Source organism: Benincasa hispida, chromosome 7, assembly GCF_009727055.1.
Source record: "Benincasa hispida cultivar B227 chromosome 7, ASM972705v1, whole genome shotgun sequence".
NCBI classification, from domain to species: domain Eukaryota; kingdom Viridiplantae; phylum Streptophyta; class Magnoliopsida; order Cucurbitales; family Cucurbitaceae; genus Benincasa; species Benincasa hispida.
This window is the reverse complement of record NC_052355.1, coordinates 15443220-15462962: the sequence shown is the minus strand read 5'-3', so window position 1 is coordinate 15462962 and position 19743 is coordinate 15443220.

The window sequence follows — 19743 nt, the reverse complement described above, 5'->3', positions numbered from 1 at the left end:
CGACATGATCACTGATCTTTCCCTCTGTGAGCCAACTTGGCTCTGATTCCAACTGTCACAATCGCTCTTTGGGAAACTTCTCTTAGCGATTGTGCGGCACTTGTTCCCGCTCACGAACAAATCAGCCAACTCGAATACGGACTGCCGGTGGCACACCGAGTGCCTCTCGCAACCTCCACCCCCGTTTTAGGGAAAACGGTTTTAGAAAACGAGTTTGGAGAAAATGTTTTCGTAAGCAGTTTTTGTGAGTGTGAATAAAGAAAGAAAGATTGTAGTAGGCTAGAAAGCAATAAGCAACAACACCAGCTTTATAGAGTAATACTCCGGGTATGGGAAAGTGATGATTAGTCTTATCCCCATATAGTGCATTCTGAACAAAAAGCCAACTGGCACCCTTGCATATGCAAAAAGGCGAGTGGTCACTTACAATGAAAATGTAAAGAAAGCAAGCTCACTAAGCTAATACAATACAAGATATGAAAGTATGCTAGAAAGGGGTTGGATCGGGCATGCGGCCATGGGCAACAGGCCCTGGACAAGCATGACCGTGATATGTAGCACCAGGATCAAATAATGCATAAACGGATTGATTACATAAAGTTATCGTACCAATTACGACATCTGGAGATTCTTCCACTTCCTGGTGTGTCATAGCGTACATTCTACCCTGCTGCTGCTGCGGTTGCTGTTGGGGTCATCCAGCTACCCCTTTCTGCTTAGCTACATCGGATCCCTCACCTCTAGTTCTGGTCGTTCTAGGTTGGTTTACCGTCTGTGTTCCTTGTCTTTGTTCATTTTGTGTTCCACGACTTAACTGAGGACAATCTCTCCTGAAATGCCCAGCTTGTCCGCACTGGAAACACACATTCGTATTACCGTAGCATACCCCTGTATGAGGTTTACCATAGTTTACACACAGTGGTTTCCTCCCCGTACTAGTCACCGACTCATTAGCACGACCTGGTACTGATCTACCACTTTGTTTAGCTACAGGTTTGGACTTCTTTCGACTCAAACTTTGTTGGCTCATGCCCCCAAACTCCTTATCCCCAACTGTCTAGAGAACAAGGATCTAAATTTTTTACTTCTTGTTTCTCCAGGCACTCTAAACTATCTTTCTCCTGACTGGAGTATATCTTCCCTCCCTACACTCTGCTCTACTCGGATAGCGGTCTCAACTAACTGAGTGAAATTAATCCAATTAGATGTAGAGGTAACAGGTGTACGTAGTTTTCTTCTTAGGCCACTCTCAAATCTCCTACACCTCTCCTTCTCTTCCACTATGATCAGAAGAGCATACTGAGATAACTCAGTAAATTTTTGCTTATACTCTACAACCGTCATCACTCCCCTAGTTAGCCTAAGGAATTTCTCCCTCTTCGCATCTCTAAAAGAACTACGGTAGTATTTATCCTCAAATACTTGTCTAAACTCAGACCAAGTCATAGTTTCTAAATTACCTCGTCTAGCCTCTATTACTTTCCACCACTTCTCAGCCCCTTTTTGCAGCAAGAATGCCGCTAACTCAACCTTTCGATTCTCAGGGCATCTCATAACTTTAAAACACTTCTCAATCAAATCCAACAAGATTTCAGCATCTAATGGATCTGTGGTTCCATCGAACGTTGTGGCTCCTAAAGATTTTAGCCTCTCGACACCGAACTTCTTTTCTGGATCGTTTTGAACCGATCCTACACTCGTCACTAATCTTTGAGTGATTCTATCGAATACTCGATCCTCCATCTACAGTTCTACATCTACTTGTGGTGTACTAGACTCGTTTTCAGAAGTTGCCTCCTGTTCTACTGAGTCTCTAACTCTTTTCCCCTTCGGATCTGGGTCTGACGAGACCTCAAGACCTCCACTGGTAAGGTCAATATTCCTCTTCTCATTCTGCTTGCTTGGTCTGCCTCTTTTCCTCAGCATCTTTGCCTAATTATTAGGTACACATGTTAGGGACTTATCTATAGGACTTAATCTAATGCATGAACTTTCTCTTTCACCCAAAGTCTTTTGTTTTAGTACTAAGCTATCTTAAATCTTCCCCAAACTTACGTCTAACCCCTCCTTTAATACCAAGTTGGTATCAACTAATTCCTCAATTGTCCCAAAAACTTATACTCTGATACCAAACTGTCACACCCTGCCCCAGATCACCCTCTTAGCCTAGAGAAGGCCGTAACTGCAGCAGTTATCAACCCTTAGGTTGACACTTACTGCCTAAAAACTCTTGAGGAATAACTTTGATACCAAATACAAATTATATGCAACGGAACGACTGTAGACCCACAATTTATTAACTTAGAAACTTAATATGTTTAGAGTCATTACAACACTAGATTTACAAGTCCCAAAACCCACAAACCCTAGTCCCTGTCTCTTATACACATCTAGATGTGTATAAGATAGAAACTTAATATGTTTAGAGTATTTACAACATTAGATTTACAAGTCCCAAAACCCACAAACCCTAGTCCCTATATGAACAATAGTAACATGTGTACAATATTAACAGTAACCACCTAGCAAACGGTTACAAGTCTTTTCGTCCTTTAGTGGCAGAGCAGATACTGAGCTGTCTTCAGAGGATTTGACCGCTACCTGTTGGGGGGGGGGGGGGACAAAAACATTTGAAAACGGGTTGAGCTTACGCCCAGTGAGTGACCGAGAAAACATAGTAAATTCTCATGCATAATTTCAGTAAAGAGTTTTTATCTGAAATATAAACTTTTGCAGTACTTGTACTACAACATAAACGTTTTCCAAGCGTAAATTATATAAAGTTGTTTTAAACATAAAACAGTAAAATCATTTCTCAAATCAAAGTACTGTATAACTAGTAAAATAATCCCAACACCAACTACTAGTCCAGTGAGAACACTTTTGCTCAATCTCTGACTTTAATCACCTATGGCCACATTAGGTACTACTGCTCAGATACCTTCTCCTTGTACTTCAGTATCGAGCTATTAGGATACCTTATCCAACGTACTTTAGTATCCCGTTGGCTTGGTATATTCTCAAACGTACTTCAGTACCAATAGATACCTTCTCCTTGTACTTTAGTATCTAGTTGGGTGGATGCCTTCTCCTTGTACTTCAGCATCGCATTTTACCAAAACTATTTATAAACAACTTTTCTCTTTAAAGCATGTACAGTATAACACATATACAACATGGCTTTAAAGATGGTAACGCATGATGGATAAAATCAATACATATACATATGTAAGTAGTTTTTCAACAATATGCATGCATTCAAATCACAATTCAAACTTGCTTGGAAACCACTTTATAAAACTAGTAGGCATGAGAATTATTTTCGCAAACATGCTTTCTGTAAAACGTTTGTAATCAAAAAAGTTTAAAACGTTTTAGTTCGTAAACATTTTAGCCACTCACCTCGAATTCTTAGGAACTTTTCACTCTACTAGCTCCTCGAGGTCCCTTTTTCACCCAAGAATCTAGATTCAACTTACAACTTAGATTACTCATAGTTTCGAACCTTATTTGGAAATACTTCCTTACACAAAAATATTCTAAAATGTCTTAGGAATCTTATCCTAAACGTTCAGCTCAGAATTAGTCGTGGTTTGGCCGGAATCTCAAAACCTTCAAGACTGGCCCAGACTGATTTGACAGTCTGACCCTTCTGCCTTCTTCTCAAACTCCAGCCCATTTCCTTTGAGCCTTTTCCTCCAGCAGCCCTATTCTAAAAACTAGACTTCCAGAGCTTTCAAATGGCTTTAGAATCACTTGAAACACACTAGTAGATCGGAAGATCTCCTCGTCCAAAATTGACACATTCCTCTGAACCCTCATCGCCCTCTACTTTCTCTACGAAATTTATGATTTTTGTGTGATTTGAAAATGAAATCCTAACTCCCTATTTATAGGCATTCAAATTACTTGTCTGATTGACAGCACCTACTTGGTTGCATGGCCAAATATTTAATCCTCCCTTTATCAAAGTAAGCTGACTTTACCTTGGTTCAATGTGTTTTTCCCAAACACATCCAACACAATTTCTTAGGGTTTAAGAATTTCTCTTAATCAGACACCTAAATTTTAATTGACGTTTGCCCTTCGTCTTCAAGATTTGTTTGTATTCAAATTAGGGTTTTTAAATGCATAATCCATCCCAACGCGTCCAAATACATCGCCCAGAAGCTTGCTCGACCATTCAGTTCATAGGAGAGGTATGGGCGTGACGTTCGAATCGAACAAAGCAAGGCTAACGCATAGGCGCTCTCGCTCTTTCTGCTCTCGGCAGTGTCGCTCTCTCCACTCTCGGTAGTGTCGCTCTCTCCAACTTTCTCGCTGGTCTCGCTCTCTCCCCCTTTCTCACTCAAAATCTTACTCTCTTCACTCTCGCTCTCAACGATCTCGCTGATCTCACTCTCAATGATCTCGCTCTTAGCTACCGCGAACATTTTTCGTCTCCGTGCAATTTCTACACGATTGTGCCACTAGTCACTTGCCTTCTAGTGCTTTGTGCACAATACGCATTTCACATAAATTTTTCATACTTAGCCAATTTTTCCCAAATTTTCCAAACTTAAATTCCATATTATTCCACACTAGCTGAACCTACTTATTATTTTTTTCCAAATTTCCAAACTCAATTCCATATTTTTCTTTTCAAATCCTCATTCCTTCTCCACCATTTCACACTAACTTTCTCATCAACCTACTCAACTTATTTATACAAATTTAAATAGGGACACACAATTAAATGGAAAATTAAAACAATTTAAATAAGAAAACACACTTAAGTGTAAAATTGGGATTCGGGGTTCACATGGGGTTTGACTTTTTACAAAATAAAAAAACAATAATAATAATAATAATAATAATAATAAAACAAAAAAGGAAGTAGATATAATTGCATTTAATTCCTTTCCATTTTATACTATTAAATTCCTTTCCGTTTCAAAAGAAAATTAATTCCTACCATTAATTTTTAATTTGAATTTAAAATTGAATAATTTCACGCCAACAATTAAATTCTCGCACTTATACTTGAAGTCCAAAATTCCAAAAATGCCCTCCAACTAATAACAATTACTGAAATTCCAAAATAATAAAGTTATTGAAATTACATTATTACTAAAAAATGTGCGGGGTGTTACACCTAATGCAGGTCAATGTGTTTTTCTTTTCAGCAACTCATTAGTATTTTCGTTTAGTGCTTTTAATATGACCGATTACATACGGTGGAAAGACTCGTGTAAAATGTATTTCGTGGCAAATGACCTCAAATTTGTCATGGTTGAGGAGTGTCCTCAAGTCCCGACCCTTGATGCACCGCGAAGTGTTCGTAACGCATATGAGGTGTGGATGAAGGCTAAATTATTGGCCCGACTTCACATTTTAGCTAACATACCTGATGTTTTGGCAAAAAGGGTTGAGAACATGGTCATTGCACGCGAGATCATGAACTCGTTGTAAGATTTGTTTGAACGTCAGTTCTTACTTGTCGAGCACAAAGGGATGGGTGAAAGAGAAGGAAAGACAGTAAATCTAATTTATTGGTCTTGGAGACCTGTTTGGTAGAGAATGATGATTCTGCCTGGATCCTAGATTTGGGTGCTATAAATCATGTCAGTTTCTCTTACCAAGGATTCAGCTCCTGGCAAACGTTGCCACAAGGAGAGATGACTCTATGAGTCGATACTTGTGAGGTTGTTTTAGTTGTTGCTGTAGGCAGGCTAAAGTTATTTGGTGACAAGGAACATTATCTGTAACTGGATAATGTTTTTGTAGCTCCTTATATTAAGAAGAACTTAATCTCGGTTTCTTATCTCATTGAACAAGGGTATACTATCTCCTTTTCTGAGAATAAAGTGTTTATTTTCAAAAATAGAATGGAGATTGGTTATGGTTCAATGGAAAGTAACTTATATGTACTAAGGTCGTTAGTCATAAAAGCCTTGTTTAACACTGAAATGTTCAGTACGACAACAACAGCTAAAAGACCAAAAGTTTCTCCTAAGGAAAACGTCCATCTTTGGCATCTAAGGTTAGGTCACATCAACCTCAATAGAATTGAGAAGTTAGTGCAAAGTGGACTTCTAAAGAGTTTAGAAGAAAACTCCTTGCCAGTATGTGAATCATGCCTCAAAGACAAGATGACCAAATGACCTTTTACTAGAAAAGGTTATAGAGCCAAGGAATCCTTGGAGCTTGTACATTTAAACCTCTGTGGTCCAATGAATGTTAGAGCACGAGGTGGGTATGAATATTTCATCTCTTTCATAGATGATTATTCAAGGTTCGAGTATCTCTACCTAATGCAACGTAAGTCTGAAGCCCTTGACAAGTTCAAGAAGAATAAGGCTGAAGTTGAAAACTTGTTAGGTAAGAAGATAAAAACACTACGATCTGATCGTGGTGGAGAGTATATGGACCTCCAATTCTAGAACTATATGATAGAACATGGGATTACGTCCCAACTCTCGGCCCCTAGTACACTTCAGTAGAATAGTATATTAAAAAGGAGAAACAAAACCTTGTTGGACATGGTTCGGTCTATGATGAGTTATGCTCATCTTCCAGACTCGTTTTGGGATTTTGCAGTGGAGACTGCATATCCTGAAAATCGTTCCCTCGAAAAGTGTTTCTGAAACACCTTTTGAGCTGTGGAGAGAACGTAAAGGTGGTTTATGCCACTTTAGGATTTGGGGTTGTCCATCACATGTGCTCGTGACTAACCCAAAGAAGTCGTAACCGCGTTTGAAGGTTTGCCTCTTTATAGGCTACCCCAAGGAAATGAGAGGTGGGTACTTCTATGATCCGAGTGAGAACAAAGTGTTTGTTTCTACAAATGCTATCTTCTTGGAAGAAGACCACATCTAGGATCTTAAGCCATGGAGTAAGCTCGTTTTACGAGAGATTTCTAGTGAGACTGAGACTGCTGAGGGTTCAACAAGAGTTGTTAAACAGGCCAACAGATCAACAAAAGTTGTTGAAGTCAGTACATCTAATAAACCAGCTCAAGAGTTGAGACTGCCTCGACATAGTGCGTGAGTTATGAACCCACCGGATCGCTACATGGGTTAGACTGAAGCCCAAAATTTCATTTCGAATGATGGGTTCGAGGATCCGTTGTCTTTTAAGAAAGCAATGGAGGATGTTGACAAAGATGAATGGGTTAAGGCCATGAACCAGGAAATTGAGTCTATGTACTTCAACAACGTCTGGGAGCTTATTGATCCACCTGATGGGGTAAGACCTATTGGGTGTAAGTGGAACTATAAGCAAAAGAGAGGTGTAGATGGAAAGTGCAAACCTTTAAGGTTCGATTCGTGGCAAAGGGTTATACCCAGGTCGAGAGAGTTGACAATGAGGAAACTTCCTCACCTGTTTTCATGCTCAAGTCTATTAGGATTCTCCTATCCATAGCCACATTTTATGATTATAAAATATGGCAAATGGACGTCAAGACCACCTTTCTTAATGGTATTCTTGAGGAGATCATCTATATAACTCAACCAGAGGGGTTTATAGTTCCAGATTAAGAACAAAAATTTTGCAAGCTTAATAGGTCCATTTATGGGTTGAAACAAGCATCTAGATCATGGAACATTAGATTTGACATTGCGATCAAGTCTTTTGGCTTTGATCAGAACGTTGATTAGCCTTGTGTCTACAAGAAGATCATCAACAACTCAATAGCTTTCCTGGTACTGTATGTGGATGATATCCTACTCATTGGGAATGATGTAGGGTATTTGACTGACATTAAGAAATGGCTAGCTGCCTAGTTCCAAATGAAAGATTTGGGTGAGGCATAGTATGTTCTAGGGATCCAGATCATTCGAGATAGTAAGAACAAATGGTTAGCCTTGTCTCAGGCATCATACATCAATCAAATGTTGATCAGGTATAGGATGTAGGATTCCAAGAGGGGTTTGTTACCCTTCAGGCATGGACTCATTTTGTCTAAGGATCAATGTCCTAAGACAACTTAAAAAGTAGAGAAGATGAGACAAATTCCCTATGTTTTAGCTGTAGGAAGCTTAATGTATGCAATGTTGTGTACCAGACCTGACATTTGCTATGCAATAGGGATTGTCATCGATATCAATCCAATCTAGGATTTAGTCACTGGACGGTGGTCAAGATGATCCTCAAGTATCTCCGGAGAACGAGGGGCTATATGCTCATGTATGGAGATAAGGATCTGATCCTTACAGGATACATAGACTCTGACTTTCAAACTGATAGAGATTCTCGTAAATCGACATCAGGGTCAGTGTTCACTCTGAATGGAGGAGCTGTAGTGTGGCGAATCATCAAGCAATGATACATCGCAGACTCCACTATTCAAGCCGAATACATAGCCGCTTGTGAAGCAACGAAGAAGGCTGTTTGGCTGAGGAAATTTCTTTCAGATTTGTAAGTTGTTCCAAATATGGATTTGCCTATCACTCTTTATTGTGATAACAACTGGTCTATGGCAAGTTCAAAGGAGCATCGGAGTCATCATCGAGGTAAGCATATAGAGTGAAAATACCACTTGATCAGGGAGATTGTGCATCTTATTGATGTGATAGTCACGAAGATTACGTCAGAGCAAAACGTTGCTGATCCCTTTACAAAGTATCTCACGACTAAAGTGTTCGAGAGTCACCTGAAGAGTCTTGGTCTGCGGGACATGCGGCATCTTGTCTAGGGCAAGTGGGAGATGATACTCGGGTATGCCCTAGTTTATTGTATATTGTACATGTTTTTTGTTGTATTGTACATTAGTCTCTCGATGCATTAGAACAAGTGGGAGATTGTTGGTATTGGTGTTCTAATTCTCCCGAAGTCTCGTTGCTTGTAATTATACACATTATTTTATGAATAAAATAATTGTTATTTCATTCTGGCATTTACTCATATCCAATAAACAAAGCTCCTTGGTTAGCTTATGTAAACTTAAGCATGTATATGTGATATACAAGTGGATCATGCCTTAAGTGATAACCTAAATAGGTCTGTAGTATAAGGATTAAGATCGGATACCTTATCCTGGTGACACTATGGATACGGCCCGCTTTGTAGAGGTTTACAATTATTTTAAACTACTACATATGGTAGATCTTGACCATTTATGTGGAGACATATAAGCGGAGGTGTCCTATAGAAAGAGTTTGTATAAGACTGGACCACGAGATGACTAGACTCTGTATATAACGTCGTTAATACTAGAGACTTACATCTCACCTAAACGACCATAGATGACACGACCTCAATCCGGAGTGTTTTGGAAACTCTTGCCTTTGAGGGTGATCCTTTGATTAATATGAGTGAGAGTGGCCAGATTTCCAACTCAACTTGCCAACCTTTTTGGGGACTTGTCTGATTTGGGAGATAGGAACTTAATTACACAAGATGGAATTCACTCCTTCCCTAAAGTAAGGGTAAGTAGATAGATTGGTCCCTTAAGGGCTGATTTCGGGGCTTGAACATAGTGGCCAAAACTTTTCTTTGGAAGAGAGGACTCAGTCATTGTAGGATTATGACTTATGTTCATGAGAGGATTCAGTGGTACTTAAGGAGTTAGATGTAACTATAGGGGCATAACGGTTATGGCAGAGTTATACTTACGAGTGATCTGTGAAGGGTTGTCGCACTGTTGATTGGTTAAGATGGATACATAATATATCTGTCGTAAGAAGAGTTCAGCTGTCGGTCTTTAGTGGAGTGTCTGGCAGTTAACGGATGGTGGATCTCGTGAGTAGTCAGTTATTCACGTATCGTTAGAGCTTCGAGCTACAAATCCATAAGGTCCTCTTGGTAACTCAATGGATTCAAATTGAGGATCAGTTCTTGGTATTGATTTGAAATGTTCGAATTGATAAGAGGTAATTTGATTATATATGATATGATCGATATGGTGTATGAGATACATCGAGTGGAGGATTAATGTAAATGAGATTTACATTAATTTCCATGGAAAAGAAAAAGAGTTGTGGTTTGTATGTTTTATGAGATGAAATATTAAAACTATAGGTTATAATTATATAATGTTAAGTTAGTTATCATTTATATTTATAATAATATTAATTATTGCATAATTATCTCTTTTTCTCTAATAACCAATTGAGAGGGAGGTTATTGGTGGTTTCATGGTAACCGTGAGAGAAAACGAAAAATATTTTCCTAATTTTAGAAAGAAGTTAATTTGAGTTTTCTATTCTCGAAAAAATTCTCACGGGAAGTTGTCAAGTAAATAAGATTTACTAAGCGACAGCTTGAAGTTAGCTAAACGATGGTGCAGTGTTCTTACACGATAGACACTCAGCTAAGCGATGGCTAAACGATTGCATAGCTTTTGCTAGACGATCACATAACTTTTCCTAAACGATTGGGCATCGACCTATATGATAGGTTGTACCATTTCCCACTTGCACAATTGTTTACACGATTGTGGTACCTTCGGTTTTCTGCCTCAAACCAAGTCCACACAGAGCCCACCCTTTGGATTCTCACACCGAGAATACCAAGATAACCTTCTTGGTGGTGTCATACTCAACTCGACGCTGTCGCGGTTCTGTGGAGGCCGTTCGTGTTGTTTGGGGTGTTCGTGACCTTAGCGATCTCTTTGTTCAACTACGCAGTGTTCGTGCAATGTAGCGGTCATGTTGGACAAACATTGTGTTGCTGTATTGTTTTGATCGAGTGTTCGTGATCAAGAAACTTGAAGATGAGTCTACAAAAGTATGTTGATTCTTGTCCTTGATCTTTTGTCTAGCATACTGTAATTTTAGTATGTCGCATAACCGTTTATTTCCGTTTATGATTGTAATTATAAAGTTCATATACGATTGAAATTTGGAATGATCATTCCGCTGCTCATGGAAATCCTCGTGTTTGATTTCCTTCACATACAAGGTGAGAAATGTGTTGAGGATGAAGGTGGATATGTGTTGAACATGGAAATGGGTATGCATTGATGCTGGAAATGCAGCACACGTTTAGCAAGTTTGTTTCAAATAATTATCAATCGATGGATAAAATGTCGGGTTTAAAAGATTCATCATCCTTTACTCAAGTTATGCATAAGGATCAATTCATATCTTTAACTTAATAAAGTAAAGTCACCACTTCTCAATATTTAAGTCACATTAATCTTATTTCTAAGATGAATGTTTAAGTTAAATAAACAAAATTTTGTCTTTATTTCTAAAGCCACTACTTTCCTTGTTTAATTATTTCCATAGCCAAGTATTCTCTCAAGTAATTCGCTATTTCTACTTGAACCGATTTATCAGATGGGTTCAGACAATAAAATTATGCACACATTGAAGGAGATGAACTTCTACTTTTTCAAAGGTTGTTAGAATACTAATTTATTCTTCCCAGCCTATTAAAGACTTATCTATCATTATGATGAAAAACAAGCATATATATGAATAACAGATGATAAAGTTCATGATTTATATTGAGAATGAAGTACAAACACACTATCAATGTCTTGATATAAATTCGAAAGAGAACATAAAAATGGATGAAAATAGTTTGATCAGAGAAATAAAGGTGTCAAGTCGTCGGTCACAGTTTCCCTTTCCCGTTTCCTTTGAGTGTCATTTTTAGCTAACTGCACTTGTGCTAGAGAATGAAAGATGGATATGTCCCTTGTCTTCCTCTTCTTCTAACTTGAAAGCTCTAGAATTTCTCCTTCAGAATCGAGAGAAGTCCCTAATGTATGTGAGACTTGAGCTATTTATAATTTTAATTGATCTTCCTCAACACTCTCTCTAATGATTGTCTGACACACACCTTACATTTAATTCCATACCTTGCTCCATTATTTTTCCTCAATTCATCAGTTCATTGGTTCTGTCGTATCTGTTGAAATGCCTTGAATCTGTTTGCTAGCATTTCGAACAACCTAGTACCCAAAACCTATTCAGATCTTGTATTCAGCATATTTATTTATTTGTAGCTATTTACGATTTTGACCCTAGGATTTAGAGTAGGCGCTATATAAACTCTTTAACCCTAGAGGCATCATTTTGATGTAATTTTGAAAACATTCTCTGAAATAATATTGTTCTCCCTCTTCCCTACTCTACATTCCTTTTTTGTATTCTTTAATTGTCGATTTCGCAATAGTATCCCTTTCAAATTAGTTTCTAAATTGCACTTTGACTAGACATATCACTGCCCGTATGTTTGTCACATACTTCTTTTCAATGAACGATTCAGTTTTCATCGCATGGTTTCTAGCTTCTTATGTGTTCAGACGTTCCAACATATGCTTTCTTGATAAGTTCTGATTTTTGTATTCCAAATCCTGCGTTTTAGGAGGTTACATTGTAACATTTCATAGTAATTAGTTTTGTATGCGCTAAACGCAAGAATAATCTTTTTGCATGATTTTCTTCTAAAGTTAATATATTTTCTATTGAATTTCCATAATTATTCTAATTAAGAAGCAATAATAACTTGTATTTCTATAAGTTATCAATGTGACTGATAACAATTATGAGAATGATATGAAATTTCAATATGAGAAGCAAAACTCAAGTGACCATGTTAGCACTCTTTAACGAGGTATGGCCTAAATCAATATTAAGGATGAGTCATTGAATATTAGTTGAGCAATAATGAGCATATGAGAGAATTAACGCTAGCGCCTACCCATTTGTGAAATTTGTTGATCACTACAAGTTATCTTGTCAAGAATTAAATGAGATGTCTAGTAGTTGTATCATTTGCATATTATTCAAATGGTTCACGCAATAAATTTTAACTATGTGTAGAATACTAGAATCCTACCCAAAATATTTTGAATATCAAACGTATTAACTCTTTTTTGTAAAGAAAAAAAAAAAAAACAAACAAACAATGTTCCCCCTCAATGTCTAAGATAGTTTCTAAGATGGTTTGCACATTATACAACAGAAAACGTGAAATTAAAAAGAAGAAGAAGAATTAAGATTCAAATAAAATAAATAGTCGATTATAAAAACCACCCTTGAAATATAGAAATAGTTGTAATTTTATACTTAAATGTTTACTTGTAAAAATTGATACTTTAAGTTTGAACAAGTGTTAAAATTTGACTCGCATATTAACATAATTATAGAAATTGTAACAATTGTATAATTTGAGGATTTAATTTTTATCCTTTGAAGGTCCAGTTTCTACAATTATTATAAGTTTGAGAGTCCAATTTTAACATTTGTAGAAATTTGAAAACTTAATTTTTATGATTGAAAGTTTAAAAAACTACCACATGTTTTTACCATTTACCTTAAAATAAATATGTTATGAAAGGACACATCACATCTGGTTGTAAAAAGAAACAAGTTGACCACCCCACCCAAATTAGCAAAGAAAGTGGTTTTGGTGAAGCCCCCTTGGCTTTAGTTGAAATAATTATGAAAAGTGTAGTTTCTTTAGTGGGCACATCCTATAAAAGTGAAAAAAGCTAAAGAAAAATAAATAAATAAAGTAGAAGCTCCTTTGATCCCTGCCAACCCTCCTTTTTCTTTTTCCTCCTTTTTTCTTCCTTGGCTAGAAAAAATAAAATCTTGATTCCTTTATTTTCTTAATTTTAAATAGATGTCATCCAAAATTTCATACATTTTCAAAGTCATGACTTCAATTTTTTTTGTAATTGTAAGTAAGTATGACAATCACATAGCAATCACATAAAAATCCGATAGCAATCACATAACAATCATATAGAAATCAGATAACAATCAAATTTTCAAGGTGGATATTTTTTGACATGTTTGTAAAAAAAAGTAAAATTTAAGGACACGCGCTCAATTCTCAATTTTTTTTTATTATTAAAATTGCAATTGCCCCAATATTTATTTAAACCAACATGAATTTTAGTTTGCATTAAGATCTCGTAGGATTGAGATATTATTTTCTTCATTTTTATGTTTTGCATATTTCACTCATTTAAAATAGAAATAAGGTTTATGTGCTAAATATAAGCATAGGTATATTAATGTAAAACAAAAAAATAGAAAAAGAATAAAACTTATATGCTTGCATTTAAAAAAAAAAACAAAAAACAAAAAACAAATCTGATCCCTACCTTTTCAAAAATCTATTTTACCCATCTAAACATAAAATAGTAATAATAATAACCAACCATTTTGATTCTTAATATTATTCTTTGCTATTCAATATGCCTTCAATACTCGAGTCAACCTACCTATAAGAAGCAAGTTAAAGTAGCACTTTCGTATAAATATATTCCACGTTAAATTAAAAGATAAATTTTCACATATAAAAAAAATATCAAACTATTTATGAAAATAGTAAAAATAAATATTCATAGATATTGATAGACCTCTATCAATCTCTATCAATGATAAATTTCTATCAGTTTTTTTCTATCAATGACAAACTTATGTCAAATTCTATCATTGATAGACGTTGATAGACTTCTATTAACGTCTATCTCTAATAGACATTGATAATAATATCTATCACAATTATAATTAAATTTTACTTTTTTTTTAATATTTTTTCCTCATACTTCTATTTTTGAAAATTCCCTAAATTAAATTTAGAGTTGTGTTTAATAAAACTAAACAACTTTAGAACGGGTCTAAATGTTTGTAAAATTTAAATTTTACTTGATAGATTTTCTTAACCTTTCTTCTGTTTCTTATTTATGAGATGCTTTTTAAAATTTGGAAATTTAATAACGAATTTTACTGTAGACACAATTTAATGTTTAAAATCGGAATATCAAGCTTTAAAAATTAATACTTAAAGCAAAGTAATAACCAAGATGAACATTTTTAAGGATGGTTTGCAAATATAGAAAAATAAGTTAATTTATTTATAAATATAGTAAAACGTCACTGTTTATCAAAAAAAAATTTAAAAATATATTTTAAAATTGTAATGGCTAAAATCAAATAAATGGTTATTTTCAAATATAGGAAAATGAACCAAAATATTTACAAATATAACAAAATCACTGTCTATATACGATAGATCTTTGTCTATATAGATAGACACATATAGTAGTAGATAGACAGAGATAGTAGTCTATCGCGGTCTATCGTAAATAGACTGTGATATTTTGCTATTATTTGTAAATATTTTCACCAATTTTATTATTTGAAATAATTTTCCAACTAGATTTATAAACTTAGATGACTGCAAATCTTGGAATATAATGTTAGAAACCAACAAAGCCGATTTTAAATTTTGTCTCCAATCATCTTGTGTATTTAAAATTGTGTCTCCTTTGTTTATAACGTTGAAATATATTTCTGTATGTTTTTTATATTTTAATTTTAGGCCGACAAAATGAGTGAATATTAGATATTTTTTATATAACAATTGTGGAGATAGGGATAAAAAAAATTTAGACTTTCAAGGAGAAATATCATGTCATATCAATTACCGTTAAGCTAAGTTTACTTTGTGGAAACTGATATTTGACTGAACAAATTCTTGTATCTTAACTTGAGAATTATTTAGCGATTTAATAGAAAGGAAGATAAGCAAATTTCTAATTATAGCCTGCATAATACATAAATCAAGGCCTAAATATCTCAACACCCTCCCTCAAACTCAAGGTGATAGAAACAACTTGAGTTTGTAAGCAGATAAACTGAAACAATTGGTCGACAAAAATTTAAGGAGCAATTCTGAATCAAAACACGGTAGATTTGGACACGAGTTAAAAAACCCATGAAGAATTGGAATACAGAGAACTTCTAGGCTGGAAATAGGAACTCACGAACTTCTAGGTTGGAAATAGAGACCTTCATAAAGATCTAAAACAAAACCCACGAACTTCTGAGCTGAAAACAGAGATCTACGAATGCCAAATTCGAAAACGGAACAGAACAAAGCTGAAACTCATTCACAAAGATAAACCAAAACTAGTCTTGACTGAACCAAACCAAAACTAAGCTTGTCAGAAGCAAAGCATCAAGTGAGTTTGAGTTCTGTTTTGCGGCAAATCTGGGCAAACATCGAGTGGTGAAGCATCGAGTAGGGGAAGCATCGAGTGGGGGAGCATCGAGTGGGTGAGTATCGAGTAGGGGAGCATCGAGTGAGGGAGCATCGAGTGGGAGAGCATGAGTGGGTGAGCATCGAGTAGGTGAGCATCGAGTAGGGGAGTATCGTGTGGGGTATCGAGGATCGAGTTTTGAACCAGATCGAGTTCTGAACTGAATTGAGTTCTTCACAATGGAGATCGAAGATCGAGTTCTGGACTGGATCGAGTTCTTCAAAGTTGGGATCATCGAGTGAGTTTTGTTTCGTGGCATCGAGTGGGTGAGATCTACGATGCGGAAGAGAGGCTGGGCAACAACTGATTTGGGAAGATGTGGAGCGAATCGGAGATGGATTAGCACGTAGATCTACCTCCGTCGATCGGCCACGACAGAGGCAGAGATCGAACAACAACGACAACGAAAGAATAGAGAACTTTAGAAATTGGGCTCTGATACCATGTGGAAACTAATATTCAACTCAATAAATTCTTGTATCTTAACTTGAGAATTACATAGGGATTTTATAGAGAGGAAGATAACCGAATTTCCTAATTATAGCCTGCATAATACATAAATCAAGGCCTAAATATCTCAATAAAGTAATTTTTTTTTTAACTACAAATTGGAAATGGGAAATTTGAACCATGGATCTCTTCGTCCTCAACACATGTAGATGTCAGTTGAGCTAAGCTCTTATTCGCATCTAGTGATACTTAGTATAAAAATATAAGACACTGATAGATGTCTATTATAGTCTATCATAGTCTATCACTTATAAATAGTGACATTGTACTATAATTGTAAATAAATATGTTCATTTTTCTTTATTTGAAAATAGCTCCAAACTAAATTTAAAATGTTAATGTATAAGGCACTATATTGAAATATTTAAAACAACATATACTACACCAAATTAAAAATATAATAAATTACAGAAAATATTCCTAAAATTTATAGTATGTTTCAAAAATACCTCTAGACTTTCAAATGTTTCAATAATATCCTTACAAAAATCGGCATAGTACCATCTTGAATTGAGAAAAGCTTGATGATTGGAACTTGGGGTAAATTAAGGGGACAAATAGTTAGCTTTTTGGGCTTATAAAGGCTAAAATGGATTAGACAAGCAGACATGTGCAAGGGATGATAGATTTAAGTTAGTTTCGCTTAATGAGGTTTTGTTTAAACACACTTTTATTTGTGATTATTCATGGATCTGGATTTAAGTTAAGGCTGGAGTCATCCATTTACCAGTTGCTTAATTGTTTAGTTTTGTGTCCTATTTTGCTTGGGACTAGTAAAAGCTTAAGTTTAGGGATATTTGATAGCACACCAAAATAAGTACTATTTCGAGACTATAGTACAATTAAATTAGATTGAGAATAATAATGAGAAAGATGGGAGAGAATAACACACGATGATTTCACATAGAAAACTCCTAAACTAATTAGGGTAAAAAAACACACAGAATTTCACTATATAAAATATAAGTTATAAACTTTCATTCTTATATAGGAATAGAAAGCACTCTTATAAGAAGAAACACTCTATAATTTTATCTCACACTTCGCTCACTTGTTGGAGATTTTTTGATGATTGGGTCTCCACCTATTTATAGATCAAAGAAACTTAGCCATCAAGCAAATCTAATGGCTCCAAATTCACCTTGATCAATGTGAAGGATCCGATGACTCCAAATTTTCCTTGATCAATATAAAATATTTAATGGTCATAAATTGATCTTGAACAAATTGTAAAATCTTGGTAGAAAATTGTCTTCCAAGAAGCTTCTTGAAGAATAATAAATCTTCTTGAAGCATCTTAAATATTATTTAACAATCTCCCACTTGGAGATTTAACTGATAATCATTCACGTCTCCACACCATTCTTTTTACCTTACCATCTTCATGTTACTTATGTTTCTGCTTGGCCATTCAAGGATCGATGCCAATTGAACGTCTCAGTGTATTGACTACCTTTGTTAAGTAATTTGCTAGGTTTTCATTTGTATGAATTTTATGCATATCCAGTATTCCCTCCTCCACTTTCTCACAAACAAACTGGTACTACACTCGAATATGTTTGGACATGGCATGGAAAGGTAGATTCCTTCAAATATATGAGGCACTCTGACTGTCAAGAAACAAAGAAATTTTCTTATGTTTATGCATGAGTTCCTCCAATAGTATTTTTAACTATACTTCTTTACTAGCTTATGTAGTTGCAACATATTCTGTTTCTTTTGTTGACATAGCCACTTGGAAACCCAACTTATAACTGTTGGGATTAGTGACCTAAATCTCTTTGTACTCGTAGTTTGTAAACTTGTATAAAGAAATTTTATTAATAAAATAAATTTTATTTTATTTTACGCATGAAGTCAATCCAATAAACTAAGATCAAAGGTTATTTTATGTAACTTGAATAGTATGTGGTAGACATACTGGTGGATCATGTTCAAGTAACAAACTAAATGGTATGTAGTATATGGATTAGGTTGGGTGCCTTATCCTGGTGATACTATGGATACGACCTACTTTTAAATGTTATAAGAGTTGTAAATATTACAAACGATTTGATCCAAATCGTTCATGTGGAGATATGTGAATAGGGATATCCTATACAATGAGTTTATATAAAACTGGACCACGAAATGATTAATCTCTCTTTATAACACCATTACTTGAAGAGATTAACATTTCAATAGGATGACCATAGGTGACTCGACCTTAATCCTAAGTGAACTTTGGACTTCTATCTTTGAGGACAATCCTTTTATCGGTATGGGTGAGAATGGCCATATTTGACGACTCAATATGTTAATCATTTTGCGGATTTGTTCGAGTAGGGAGCTGAAAACATAGCTACAGAAGATGGAATCCACTCTTTCCCGTCTTTAGGATAAGTAGATGAATCACTCTCTTAAGAGCTTATTTTGGATCTTGAACAATGAGGGCATTCACCCTCTCACTGACCAGAGAGGGGACTAGTTTATAGTTAGACTATAACTAATTATTCATTAAAGGGATCAGTGGTACTTAAGGAGTTAGATGTAATTACAAAGATAAAACGGTAATTTGACCCAGCTGGAGTTATGAGCAATTCATGAAGGGTTAACTTACTGTCGATTGGTTATATCCGTGGACACAGAATTATATCTACAATGCGAAGAGTGTAGTTGTGGTTTTCAGTGGAATGATTGACAGTTAATGAATGTTGATTAATCTAATGAATGAATTTAATTAATTAATCTTGTATCATTAGAGATTCTAATCTATAGGTCTATTAGGCCCTCTTGCTAGCTCATCAAGGATAAAACAAAGCATAAATAGTTTTGTAATTATTTGAATTGTTCAAACTATTTAAGGAAATCTTTTATATTAATATGATTAATATAAAGTATAATGTATATTGATACATTATAATACATAGTCACTTGTGAATATGATTTATAACTAATACTATGTATAAGGGATTTAACATAATTGATACATTATAGTTATTAATATAATTTATGATCAATAAGAGATAAACATTTGAATGAGATTCAAATTGTTATATTGTATGTTGATACATAATAATATATAGTTAATTATAAATATAATTTATAATTAATAATATATGAGAGTGATATATTTAAATAAGATTCATATATTAATTATATGAATATAATTCATATAAATGCTATAGGTTAAATTTAATGTGAATATGATTCGTATTAAAACTATAGATTATGTGAGATGATGTCATTTGAATATGATT